Raw genomic sequence first — 13,902 nt, forward strand, 5'->3', positions numbered from 1 at the left:
ATGGAGTAAAACGACATGTACTAAACTAAGGACACGGGATATACTACAATAGATCAAATTACTGGTCGCAGTGGTGTTATGTCCCGAACAGAGGAAAAAAAATACGCGACGCAGCAAATGTTTACCATTGTAGTTCTTCAAGTTTACGTCTATATATTTAATAACCCATGATAGCATGCGTGGTGGAATTCTCGGTATTTGGAACCCAATGAGGAAAATTGATACCTTTTTGATCTCTATTACACCGACATGGCTGACTGGTTGATGGTTATGACAAATAAATATTAAATTCATGTATGAAAAGATTTACAGAAATTTCAATAAACCACATACTAGAGTGTGTTTTCCTGTCGTTGAAGCTCATCAACAGCAGCCGGGGACCCGAGGATTAGCAACCAACAACGAAATCAGTACACCCCAGATGGCATGAGATCGAAACTAGAAATTATGCAGATAAAAAATCGCAAATAAAATCTGCAGTTGTGTATCGATATTTTGATTTTACAACAGCAATCGATATTTTAATCTGGCAACACAATCGATATTTTAACATTGGTAACGATTGGTAGCAATATTTTGAGAAAGATCTTTATAAACGATTCACGATTAGACTTTTAGCATCTTTACAATTATTCATGAAATGGTGACGATCGCTATCGATTTTTCTTATGAATGGCTTTGAAGATCGATGTATAGAAAATTAATGAAAATTAACGAAATGGTTGGTCGGGTAGTAGATAGAGTTAGTGTGGAATAGCAATGAGTGGAATCGAATTAGCGTGAAGCGTGATAGACCATATAGAGCTTTTTGACGTTTAATCGGCGCACACTACTGTACCATTTAAAGCGCACGAGTGCGAGCAAGAGGGAAACAGATTAGTGGGAAAACAAACCGTCCATTCATCCATGTGTGCTAGATAGAGAAAGATGATTAAACGTCTAAAAGGTCTATATAAACGGGATCTGATTGGCAGGGCTGTTACAACAGGCGCGGATTTCGCGATTTTCGTGGATTTGTGCGGATTTGAACTTTCAGTCGCGAAAATCGCGGAAACATTAAATGATGTCGCGAAAATCGCGAAGGGACTCATGTGCTGTCACAAAAATTGTGGAATTCATTGTGACCTTTCCGTCCCGGATAATTTTGCTCTCATCAATTGTGTTGTTCATTTGGCTCTCAATTTTTTACCGGTTCAAACCAAACACCCTGCACATAATCGAGAAATGATCTCAATTCCATAAGTCACACCGGATTTACACGGAAATTCCCTGGGTCTGTCCAATGTGAGACATTTTCATGGTTTTTTATTTCCAATATTTATCAACATTTTTCATTATAAAATCATAAACGAATCGTATATATGCGAGTAATCGCCATGTATACCAGATATTCCAGGTTCTCTAAATCGTCCTGGAGTTCAGTTGATTTGTTCTACTATATCAACCAGGACTGCAATACTGTCTGTAGTATCGAAATATGTCCAAAAAGATTCAAAGTGTCTATGTGGATCGTGTCCGACCTATTGCTACGTATACAAGATGTTATAGGTTTTGAAATCATTCTGGAGATCAGATTATTTTTCTACTAGATCACCCAAGACTAATTCAAAATCTGTAGTATCGAAATATACCCAAACTAATTTACAGTGTCTATGTGGATCATGCCAACCTATTTCCGTGTATGCCAAATGTTCTAGGATTTCCATATCAATATTTCGATACTACCAATATTATCCCAGTCTTTGTTGATCTAGTAAAACAGATCATCTGAACTGTAGGGCGATTTGGAAAACCTCGATCGTCTGGTATACGTGGAAATAATTAAACATTATCCGTATAGACACTATGAATCTGTTTGGATATATTTCGATACTACAGACTTGGTTGATCTAGTAGAATAAATCATCTGAACTCCAGAACGATTTGGAGTACCTAAAATATCTGGTATACATGGCAATAGTTCATGCATGATCCGCATAGACACTGTGCATCTGTCTGGAAATATTTTGATACTAAAGACATTGTCCCAATCTCGGTTGATATAGCAGATCAAATTATCAAAACTCCAGGACGATTTGAAGAACATAAATCATGCATGATCCACATAGATACTTTGAATCTGATTGGACATTTTTCGATACTACAGGCATTATTGCAGTCTTGGTTGATCTAGTAGATCAAATGATGTCCTGGATGATTTGGAAAATGTCTCACCATTAGACCCCAAGGAATATCCGTGTAAATACAGAACCACGACATGACCAACAAGTATGACATATGAAACTCTGGTAATTTCTCGATTATGTGCAGGGTGTTTGGTTTGAATCGGTAAAAAATTGAGAAAACTAGAGCCAAATTAACTACAACATTTAGGACAGCAAAATACGTCAGAGACGCAAAGGTGAATTTTCTCTCTGTCGAGTCGTTCGATAATTTATTCCGAACGTTTATTGAAAAATGCCCATCTTAATGAGCTCATCGCGGATCTAACGACGCTGGGCGTTAAAGCCGAATACAAGTTGGGCAGAGTCGGAACCAAGGTGGTGCTCCGTACCAAAGCGGAGTATGACTAGGTCGTCGCCCACCTGAGGACTTCCAAGGTGGAATTCTTCACCCACGACATTCCCGGTGAGGGGGGCGACCCCGGCGTAGCGGTTAACATCCATACCTATCACGCCAAAGTCACGAGTTCAAATCTCACCCCCGGACAAGTCACGAATGACCCAAGAGTGTTAAAGTGACTATAATGAAAAAAAAAAAAAAAAAAAAAAAATTCCCGGTGAGAAGCCATTTAAGGTCGTCATCAGGGGCCTACCAAACTTCGAATCGAAGTTTATCGAAGCTGAAATCAGCTGGCCCCAAGTGCCGTCTATCGGATGACAAGGAAGGATGAAAATGAAAAGGCGTATCCGGATTGCCTTTTCCTGGTACACTTCCAGAAGGGAACGGTGACGCTCAACGCGCTGAAAGCCATCCGCTCCATCAATTCCATCATCGTCCGCTGGAAGCCATACCGTGGCGGCCATTGTGATGTGACTCAGTGCCAACGGTGTCTGAACTTCGGACACGGCACCCGCAACTGCAACATGAAGCCACGCTGTGGCAATTGCGCTCAAGAACTCGCCACTTCCGACTGCCCTGCGGATGGAGCCGTGGCGTTAAAATGCGCCAACTGTGGTGGTGCTCGCCAAGGATCCAACAAGCAGTGCCCTAAACGCGAGGATTTCAAGCGCATCCGAAATCAGGCGTCCACCGACAATCAACCAGCACGAAGGAAGGAAAAGGCCCTGGATTTCAGGGCGGAGGACTTTCCGCCTCTTCATGGACAAGCGAATCCAAGGGTGCGAACCGCCCCCCTCAAGAAACGTCTGGATCTTCTGCTGGACAAAGCTCTCCATCCCCTTCTGGATTCTGGAGACAACCAACAGCTCAACCAAATAATCCCGATCTGTTCACAGCGGATGAATTGATGGAGATTTTCATCAACATGACCGGTGCTCTACGTAAGTGCCGCAACAAATCCAAGTGCTCGGTAAGTTCATCATCCAGTATGGTGTCTAAACCGCTAACCATCGCTACGTGGAACGCTTGCTCTGTAAGAGCAAAACAGATTGAGCTTGCCGACTTCCTCAGCAAGCATAGCATCGACGTGGGTCTTCTAACCGAGACCCACCTAAAGTCCGGTGACAGTTTCTGGTTGCCTGACCACAACATTATCCGGCTTGATCGCACCAGCTCCAGGGGGGGGGGGGGTGTAGCGGTCATCGTCAGAAACGGAATCAAGTTCTACACTCTGCCCCACATCCGCACTTCTATCATCGAGACCGTTAGTGTGGAGGTGGAATCACCAACTGGAGACGTCCGGTTTATCATTGTTTACTGCCCACGCCAGTGTACCACAAGCAATGGCCTAGACTTCCAATTCAAGAACGACCTGACCGCCATCACTCGCACTAGCTGCCGATTCATCGTTGGGGGCGACCTGAACGCCCGCCATGAAGCTTGGCGGAACTACCAGCGGAACCGGAACGGGTGTCTATTGTTCGACCACGCACTTTTTCCACGGACGAACCAACTTTCATCTCTTCGGCGGGAAATCCCTCCAGCCTGGACTTTTTCCTGTCCTTCCAACGTCCGGTCGATGTCATCTACGGAGTCGAGCGGTGGATTTTCATTGATGTTGCTGTGCACCATTCGTCCGTACTGCACCCAGTTGACATGGTGGTAATCTTTACGCAGGCAGCTTCTAGCAGGAACCACTTTGACACCGACATTAATTTTAGGATTACGATGAAGCAGTTGTTCGACCATCTTAAGGCTGCGCGACTCAACGATCATCTTAATAACCCGATGCTGGTACAGGAGTTGGTCGACCGACAAGTTACCACCGAGTTACAAACAAACAAGTTACCACGGGTGCGGTCCAAGCGAGGAAAGGAAGTTAGTCCGCTGAGGATGTTCACGGATTTCATGAAAAGAAGTGGAGAAGCAGAAACTCTGCGGAGTCTGCCTCAACAAACACGGTGGAAATCGATGCTTCTCTAAGATCCGATGTATGGTGCGGAATTGCCAAGGCAACCACCATTCTCTTTTGCATCGGGTTGAAGAATCGGTGCAATTGCAGAGAGCAAAATCAGATTGCACGGTGATTTTCCGGATGATGCCGGTGACGCTCCATGTCGGTAAGCGACAGTACGACACCGTCGCATTCCTGGACGAAGGATCGTCTGCTACGTTGGTGGATGATGGGGTGGCCACACGGCTGAAGGCAGAAGGGACTCTCGAGTCGCTGATAGTCACGTGGATCGGAAACATCAACCGGTATGAGAACGAATCCCGTAGTGTGGAAATGACGATGTCGGCGAAGGGATCTAAGGAGAAATTTCCGCTATTCAACACACGAACGGTGTCCGAGTTTCAGCTACCACAACAGGAAGTACGATATCATGACGTGGTGAACCGGTATTCGCATCTTACTGGAGTGCCAGTGAAGGATTTTCCGTCCGGACTGCCGACGATTCTGGTAGGTTTGGACAACCTCCATCTTTTCGCGCGGGTCACGGGTCACGGGTTGGGAAACCGAACGAACCCATCGCCGTGCGGTTGAAAATGGAATGGTCAATCTATGGTTCCGAGAAGCTGAAGCCTAGCGTGAAGACTTACCTGAACCTCCATTCTGTCACACCGGTAATCAATCAAGAGCTCCATGATTTGATGCGGGAGCAGTACGTGTTGGATGAGACGGCGATTACATCGTTTGCCGTACCAGAACCGGCGGAGAAGAAGCGGGCTCGAGAGATTCTCGAAACAACAACGAAACGAATTGGCGATCGTTTCGAGACGGGTCTGCTGTGGCGAGAAGACGTGCGGTGGTTTCCTGACAGCTATCCGATGGCCATGCGAAGAATGAAAGCACTTGAACGAAATCTAGAGAAGGATCCAGCGTTGAAACGAAATATGTGCTAACAAATTAAGGACTATCAGCTCAAGGGATACGCACATAAGATCAGCGCAGCAGAACTTGAAACACCAAGCTCGGCGGTTTGGTATCTGCCAGTAAATGTGGTGCGAAACCCAAAGAAACCTGAAAAGGTTCGCCTGGTGTGGGACGCTGCAGCATCGGTTGGAGGAGTCTCGTTGAACTCGCAGTTGTTGAAGGGGCCGGATATGTTAGTTCCTCTTCCGAAAGTTGTCAGCTGCTTTCGGGAGGGTCCGGTTGCATTTGGAGGAGACATCCAAGAAATCACCAAATGAAAATCCGAGCTGAGGACAAGCAAGCGCTCCGATTTTTGTTCGGAACAGACCCAAAAGGGGCACCGCAAGTGTACGTGATGGACGTGGCGCTACGTGCTGGCCTGCATCAGCGCAATTTGTAAAGAATCTGAACAATTTGCGGAAGAATTCCCTGAGACAGCAGCAGCGATTATAAAGAAGCACTATGTGGACGATTACTACGACAGTGTGGACACCGTCGAGGAAGCGATCCAAAGAGCCAAAGAGGTGAAACACATTCATTCGAAAGGAGGATTCCACATACGTAACTGAATGTTGAACTCGGAGAAGTTTCTATAGGAGCTTGGGGAGTGCACCGCAAACGCAGTAATTCACTTGATCCGGGATAAAGACTCGGAATACGAGCGTGTACTGGGGATCGTGTGGAATATGATCGAAGACGTCTTCTGTTTCGCAAAAGCTTCGAAATTAGAGCAGCTGAAAGTCCTCCGAGGAGAAGAACGTCTGACGAAGCGAATAGTACTCAGCATCGTGATGGCGCAGTTTGATCCGGTGGGTTTCCTCGCACCAGTCACCATCCTGGGAAAAATGTTAGTACAAGACCTGTGGCGGACTGGTTGCCAAAGGGATGACATCGTGGACGACGCATCGTTCAAGAAGTGGAAACGGTGGACGAACATCCTTATGGACACTCAAGCCTTCAAACTACCACGCAGCTACTTCGGCAGTGCGCGATCAGATGAGATCGATGACGTGCAGCTGCATATCTTTGCGGATGCAAGCGAGACGGCCTACAGATGCGTGGCGTTTTTCCGAGCCGTTGTACGAGGAGATGTGATGTGCGCAATGCTGATGAGTCGAGCGAAGGTAACACCATTGAAACAGCTGTCGATTCCGTGTTTGGAGCTCATGGCAGCGGTACTCGGTGTACGACTATCACAGACAGTGCGCGAAAACCATACCTTTTCCATTAGTCGAGTGGTCTTCTGGGTAGATACGGAGGTGGTGCTATCGTGGATTCGATCCGATCAGCGCCACTACAAGCAGTTTGTCGGTTTCCGTATCGGAGAGATCCTGAGTTCGACGAGGATTGAAGACTGGCGGTGGGTACGTGGCAGACCAGCTAACGAAGTGGGGCAAGGATCCGGAAATACAACCGAACAGCTCGTGCATAAAAGGACCGCAGTTTCTGTACAGCAGTAAGGAAGGGTGGCCGAAGAAGAATCTACCGCCGGCGAACACGACGGAGGAACTCCGGGTTCATCTCCTACTGCACGATGTGAAGGTGCCATCGAATCCGGTAGATGCAGACCGCTTCTTGAAGTGGACGGTGTTGGTTCGGACGATGGCGTGTGTATTTCGTTTCGTGTCGAACTGCAGGCGAAAGTTCAAAGGGCTGCCTATCGAGACATTGCGGGCGACGAGCGAGCAGATGAAGGTGCAAAAGTCAACCACGGTGGCGAGTAATCGCATACCGTTACAGCAGAACGAATACAAAAAAGCAGAGCGGTGCCTCCTAAAATCGGCGCAGTCGGAGAGTTTCATCAATGAATTGAAGGTGCTGTCGAGAAACAAGGAGCGTTCGGTGAATCAGTGGCTGCCAATCGAGAAGTCAAGTCCTCTGTATAAGCTGACTCCCATGGTCGATGAAGATGGGCTGATTCGAATGGAGGGTCGAGTGGAACGAGCAGAATTTTTACCGTTCGATCTGCGATTTCCAGTGATTCTGCCGAATGGCCATCGGATTACGAGATTGATGGTCCAGCACTACCACGAGAAGAGTGGCCACGGGTACCGCCAGGCGGTTAAGAACGAACTGAGGCAGCTGTATTATATTACACACATAGATGCAGTTGTCCGGAAGGTGTCAGCGTCCTGCGTGTGGTGTAAGGTGAATCGGTGTCGTCCTGAAGTTCCAATGATGGCCCCGCTGCCAGTACAGCGGGTCACACCGAATCTTTGAGCCTTTAGCTACGTCGGTGTCGATTACCTGGGACCATTTGATGTGACCATAGGACGCAGAACGGAGAAGAGGTGGATTGCGCTGTTTACGTGCATGGTAACACGTGCCGTGCATTTGGAGGTGGCACACGGGCTGACCACTCAGTCGTGTTTGATGGCGATTTACCGGTTTATGGGTCGCCGGGGCTGGATGATCGAATTCTTTTCGGACAACGGGACGAACTTGCGAGGAGCCAGTAAGGAAGTGCGGGAGGCTGTGCACGGCATTACAGACGACTGTGCAGACCAGTTAACAAACGCGAGAACGAAGTGGACGTTTAATCCTCCCGCTGCACCCCACATGGGAGGTGTTTGGGAGCGCCTGGTCCACTCTGTGAAGGAAGCGCTGACAGCACTCGACGATGGAAGGCGGCTAACGGACGAGATCCTGCAGACAGCAATCGTTGAAGCGGAGTCCAACGAAGTGGAAGCGCTCACCCCAAATCACTTCTTGAGTGGAGCGTCACCAAACCAACCAAGTGGCACTCTTCCACCTCCCCATCCTGCCGTGGCCCTTCGAGATGCGTTCCAGCGTTCGCAGCAATTGGTCAGCGTAATGTGGGAGCGGTGGATTAAGGAGTACGTGCCGTCGTTGAACCAGAGGACGAAGTGGTTCGGCGAGACACGACCATTGCGAGCAGGAGACCTGGTGTACGTCGTGGAGGGAGCAAATAGAAAGTGTTGGATCCGCGGAGTGGTGGAAGAGCCCATCGTATCCGGTGACGGTAGGATCCGTCAAGCGTGGGTGCGTACCAGCACCGGACGATACAAGCGAGCGACAGCGAAACTGGCCGTGATGGAGTTGGTTGAGGGTAACCCTGAGCCGGACGTGGCCCCTTGGACAGAGTTACGGGCCGGGGAATGTTCTGGCAACACGGACCGTTCCGCCTCGCGATCGGCCGATGAGGCGAGAAGCGGTTTGGCCGATGAGGCGTGACAAGGTGACAGGTGAAGTAGAAGTGACAGGTGAGAAAGAGATAGAAAAAATAGTTAGAAGTTGATCTGACAGAAGTCGTGCAGAGGAGAAGTAAACAAATAGAAAAGAAAGACTGAAGTTTAGTTTATTGTAGATTGAGATTTAGAGCGTATTTGTTGGAAAAAGTGAAGTTTCGGTGCGTTTTTTGAGAAGGTTAGTTCAACATACAAAAATTGAAACAAATTTAGAACGAAATAATTAAATAACAGTTTTTTACGACACATAGAGGAGGTTAGTCGATGATAGACGGATCGACAAGCTAGATTGGCAGACAGGTAAAACATGCAGAAACCGTTGAAAATAAATAATATTAATGGCGTGTGGATTGTGTGGAAGCGAGATTGGAAAGACAAGGAAAGTTTAGAGGAGGAAAACAAACTAAAATTGTGAGTAATACTAACACTAAAACTCGTGAAAATACTGTACTAATTTCAATGAATTTCTCATAAAATTGCAGTTTGATCTACCTGCAAGAAAAGGTTGATTCAAGAACGGTTTGTTTTATTCGATCTGAACAAGGATGTTATTGGAACAGTTAAAAGTAGCATATTTTATCACTTCCACAACATTGTGCATTACATCGGGGACATACCCCGTTCACATTACAGCGTATATCATGTGATATACGCTGTCTTACAATGAGCACTCATACATATATTTTTCACTGGAAATCCTATGTATGAGTGCTCATTGCAAGACAGCCTATATTACGTGATATAGGCTGTAATGTGAACGGGGTATTAGAGTGGTAGAATGCATCGTTTTTTTAAGGAAACGTTTTGAAAGTACGATTTTAAACTGTTTAATGAAAAACTAAACAATATATCTTTCAACAATATCATGAAAATGGATTGTTGGGAAACGGGAATTGAACGGTGTAGTGATCAACTTCTTCCCGTTCTACGATAATTATATTACGATGGAGATACTTAAACAGTTATGCATCCTATGGAACTCCCCTTATCGTAAACGTCCTCGTGGTAGAGATGAATTATGCGAAATGTCCTTGCAGAATGTCCATTGTGCCAAACGTCAATTATGCGAAATGTTCCGCCCCCACCTATAATTGTTTTTTTTGACGTAAGACTACGTCTGTGATTTCTAAAAGGGGGTACACTTTGTGAAAACGGAAAATGGAACATGTAACAAAATTATGAAAGATTTTGAACGTTAATAACTCAGCTGCCCCTGGACCAATTTCAATAATTTTATCACAAATCGATCAGAAATATTTCTACGCATCTGTTAAATCTAAGACATTATTATTTTTCAAAAATGTCACTATTGAAAATTGCACGGATTTTCAACTGTTGCTATGATAGTTAAAATTATCACCGATTGCCTGCGAAAAACGATTTCCCTAACAGAGATTTCAAAGTTGAATTCCATCCGGTCTCACTAAACGGTGTTTATTCAATCACCACGTGGTGAGTGGTGGTGTTCTCCAGTACACAACGAAAGGCTCCCCGCAAGCAGCTAGCTATCAAGGCTGGCCTCAACCGCTGATCGTATTCAGTTCCAATCACCGTGTGTGGTCGGCATCAACAGCATCAGCAGTACTTTCGGCACGTGGTATTGAACATTGTTCTCCAGTGCACAACGAAAGGCTGCCTGCAAGCAGCGAGCTGCAGCCCACTTGAGCATCCACAGAAGGCGGAAGAAGCCGCACCGCTATTGATCGGAATCAGTAGCTCTTCGTTTGCCGCTGTGGGCCATCTATGTCAAGCGCGTCATACTAAAGAGTATAAACAGAGAGAACCCCGCTCAAATTCCTATTCCTACACAAAACACAAGCTCCTGCTGCAGTTAACATTTATTATATAAGATCACGTAGTTCTACGTCACCATTGCGTACAACCCCATAGGGCTGTCCCTTGTAGTTTTTTGTAATTCAATATTACCAAAATAACAGAATATATCAATGTCGCACCGTACCCGCACTCAAGGCAGCTAACCGTTAATGAGAGCACGAACATGCGATTATCGAAGACACGCAGCGTCCCAACGACCAAACAAAACAAGTACTTAAGTGAGCCTGTTATGCTTCTGAACCGAATATCGTGACTTGGTCACGATCGAAATCACGGCAGCAGCTGTCTCTGATACAGAATCCGGTGCTAGCCACGCCATATTGTGTAACAGAAAAAAATAACACAAAATTACCCACTAGAAGAAAAATTCCTCAGCCGAAATTTGAAAACTTCAGTAGCAGCGGTCAACCATCCATCCCTGAAACGCCAGTTCAACAATCGTGGCGGAGTACGTGAGTTAATGTGTACTGTGGTGGTGGTGGTCAGTCATCGTGCTTAACGGGCAGCAGCAGTAAAAGATCCCGTTAGATTTGCTTGACCGACACACGTTTGTTCGTACTTTTCTTTTGTCTGCTTGCTTTGTGTTATTCTCGGCGAATGTGCACTGTTCTCGGAATAGCGAAACATGGGGTCAGGAGTTGTTTAAGTTTCAAAACTACATCCTTGAACTGGAATCTTCTCCATTACGGGAGAAATTTCTATCAGATTCTCCAATCCTCTGACCAAATTTCTGACATTCGTGTGCTGATTATCCCCATTAACGAAAGCCATTAATTGTAAAAATTCTCCTATTCAACATCGCTTTCCCGCTCGATTACATAATACCAGCAAAGCACTAATGTTTCATTAGTGACATTTTAATCGAACCGAAGATCAACCTACCAAGCATACACCCGTATCTCCACGCATTGATCACACAGTAAATGAAAAACCAGCCTTCCCCTGCACGCCACCTTTACTCTCCCTTTTTTCCCTGCTATCAGCCGACGCATTGAAAAACACGTACGTGTCTAATGTACATTAAATTGTTTGAAATTAATTTTACAGCGCACTCATTTCCTTGCGCCCGCCAATCTCGGCTGCACATGCGTATACGACTAGTACAGAAAAGTGCAGGACAGTGCTGGTAAAAAGTTTCCGAACCTACTGCCGGTAGCCAACGCACGAGACAGAATATCAACAACGCCGGCTGCCACCCCGTTGCTAAATCAATTGGTTTTACTGTGTAAACACCATTAAATAATCTGTGTTCCGTCAGCTCTGCCCCGGGGTAGCCATCGGCTGCGCGGAAATCCGCCCGCCCGACTCGGTTCGGTTGATTGTAAATTATTGCCCGCAAGGGCGCCTCTTTATCTCCATTAACGTCATCGTGCGTCATGGATTTTTGCACCTCATCTAATGATCTTTTCTTGTATTTCCATTTTGCAGCGTACTAATCTTCCCACCGGTGAACAACTATCGGCGGTTCCTGATCCACAAGGTGTGCGAGAGTCTCGCCGCGGACCATGAGCTGGTAACGTTCTCGATCGGTGTCGGCTGCGAACGGCGCACGGTGGTCTGCTATCGTCATCAGCTGCTGCGGGACGTCAAGGCGACTTCGAGCAAGAGGTGAGTCAGCGCCGCCCGCCAGTGGAATGTTTTGCTACTTTGAATACCCGCAAGTCGCAGCCGAAAAGTGTTGTCATCACCAATGAAATGTGCCATTCCTCGCTGGTAGTCGTTCGATAATTACGGCTAAACGGCTGTTTGTGTCTCATGTTTATGGCTCTGGCCATCAAAAATACTTTTCCAAGTTTAAAATTGAACCTCCCACCAGATATAGGCCGGCTCAATCGGTCTCCCCGAGAGCAACATATAGCTTGAGTCTCGCAGAATTACTAAAAATAGCGCACCATCATCGCACACATAAATAACCACCCGTGCGCGAGAAATCATTGGCATCTCACATTTCAATGACCTGTCGCTTGTCTTTCGTTGTTGGCAAACGATTTCTTATGACTCTATTACAATTTTTTTTCTCTACATTAGAGTATCACTTTTCTTGTGATTCGAAATTGACCCTCTCATCTCACAAATTGGTCAAAATGGCAATTAGTAATCGCTCTGATCTGGGTCAACTTTTTTTTTTTTTTGTGGTCGTTGCCGCATTCTGTCTAATTTTGTTACTTCTTTGGTCGAACTCCGATTGAACTACGGCATGGGACCAGCTGTGAAGGTAGTACCAAGCAGCAGCAGCAGCAGCACCGGGGTGTACTGAATTGCTCATTCCGCAGGCGTTTTTATTTCGTTCGCAAAGTATCTTTGTGTGAAGCCTGACCGGGCTAGGCTGGTTCGTTGGAATATTTTTCTCAAGCATTTTGAGTTAATTATTTGTTTGCACAGTTGATAATACACGGAACGAAAATGACACGTAAAAACCATTGGTTTTCATATAAAATTGCGTTATTGGAAAATCCTATAAAACGGATCTTTTTTTTCCAGGTGGCTACTGTTCTCCGCAATATGTCTTAAATGATGCTCATATGAAAATCATTGACACATAACTTTCATTTGTATTTTTGAAAGCGATATCTTCATTGGATATAATAGCTATTGAAGTTTTGCTTCAGTGTAGGTCTGCTTTTCTTACTTGCTTTTCTGTAAGCAAGCAGCAAAAAGCAAAAGTATGTTCTCATACTTTCTCCACCATATTACATATTTTCTTACACCAACTTATAGAAAGCTGCAGCATCTTACACTGAGGAAAATAGACTTAAGAATTTCATAAGGCTCGAATTATGAACGACACATATGAATTTCATAAGCACGACTTACGAAAAAATTTATTTCGTCTTACATGAGGTAGCTCTTCTATGCCATTAGTCATTTCATTTTCCCAAGCGATGACAGACTCGTAATCTCAACGTCCATGGTTCGGTTCCAGTCTGCTCAGTTTTATTATTTTTTTGTCGATATTATTTTTCATAAGGCAAATCAATGAAATTCATACCGATTTCTTGTAGCTAAAATTCATAAGTGGTTCTTATGGAATTCTTACGGTCTTTTGCCTCAGTGATACCAGCAAATGCAAAAAAAGCAAGTACACTGAACCAATATGACATATTCCTGTTATGTGGAAGTCTAATAAATTTGCGCTATAAGAAAATCCAATGAAAACGATATGATTGAAATTCTTTCAGGTCAATTTTATATCAATATCTGATACATTTACAATGGTAACTTTTATATGATCGTCATATGATAAATGAAAATTGGTCAACTTATAAGAATTAACTGAAATGGATTTGAAACCCATTAGCATAAGCTTTACTTTTCACCATAGTATCATATACATGTCATAAATCAATCTTATTAAAAATTATATGAAAATAACATGATATT

General features: G+C 45.1%; 1 protein-coding gene across 1 annotated transcript in view; it reads left to right on the forward strand.

Annotated features, from left to right (window-relative positions):
• The window catches only part of LOC135702523 (uncharacterized), a 152,069-nt gene that overhangs the window by 23,669 nt on the left and 114,498 nt on the right, over positions 1-13,902 (forward strand). The window contains exon 2 of the mRNA XM_065223600.1: positions 11,950-12,129. The gene's annotated coding sequence lies outside the window, so the exon portion shown is untranslated. The remainder of the gene's footprint in view (positions 1-11,949; positions 12,130-13,902) is intronic.

Source organism: Ochlerotatus camptorhynchus, unplaced genomic scaffold (assembly GCF_037179485.1).
Source record: "Ochlerotatus camptorhynchus isolate MF236.1 unplaced genomic scaffold, CSIRO-AGI_Acam_v1.1 ptg000193l, whole genome shotgun sequence".
NCBI classification, from domain to species: Eukaryota; Metazoa; Arthropoda; class Insecta; order Diptera; family Culicidae; genus Ochlerotatus; species Ochlerotatus camptorhynchus.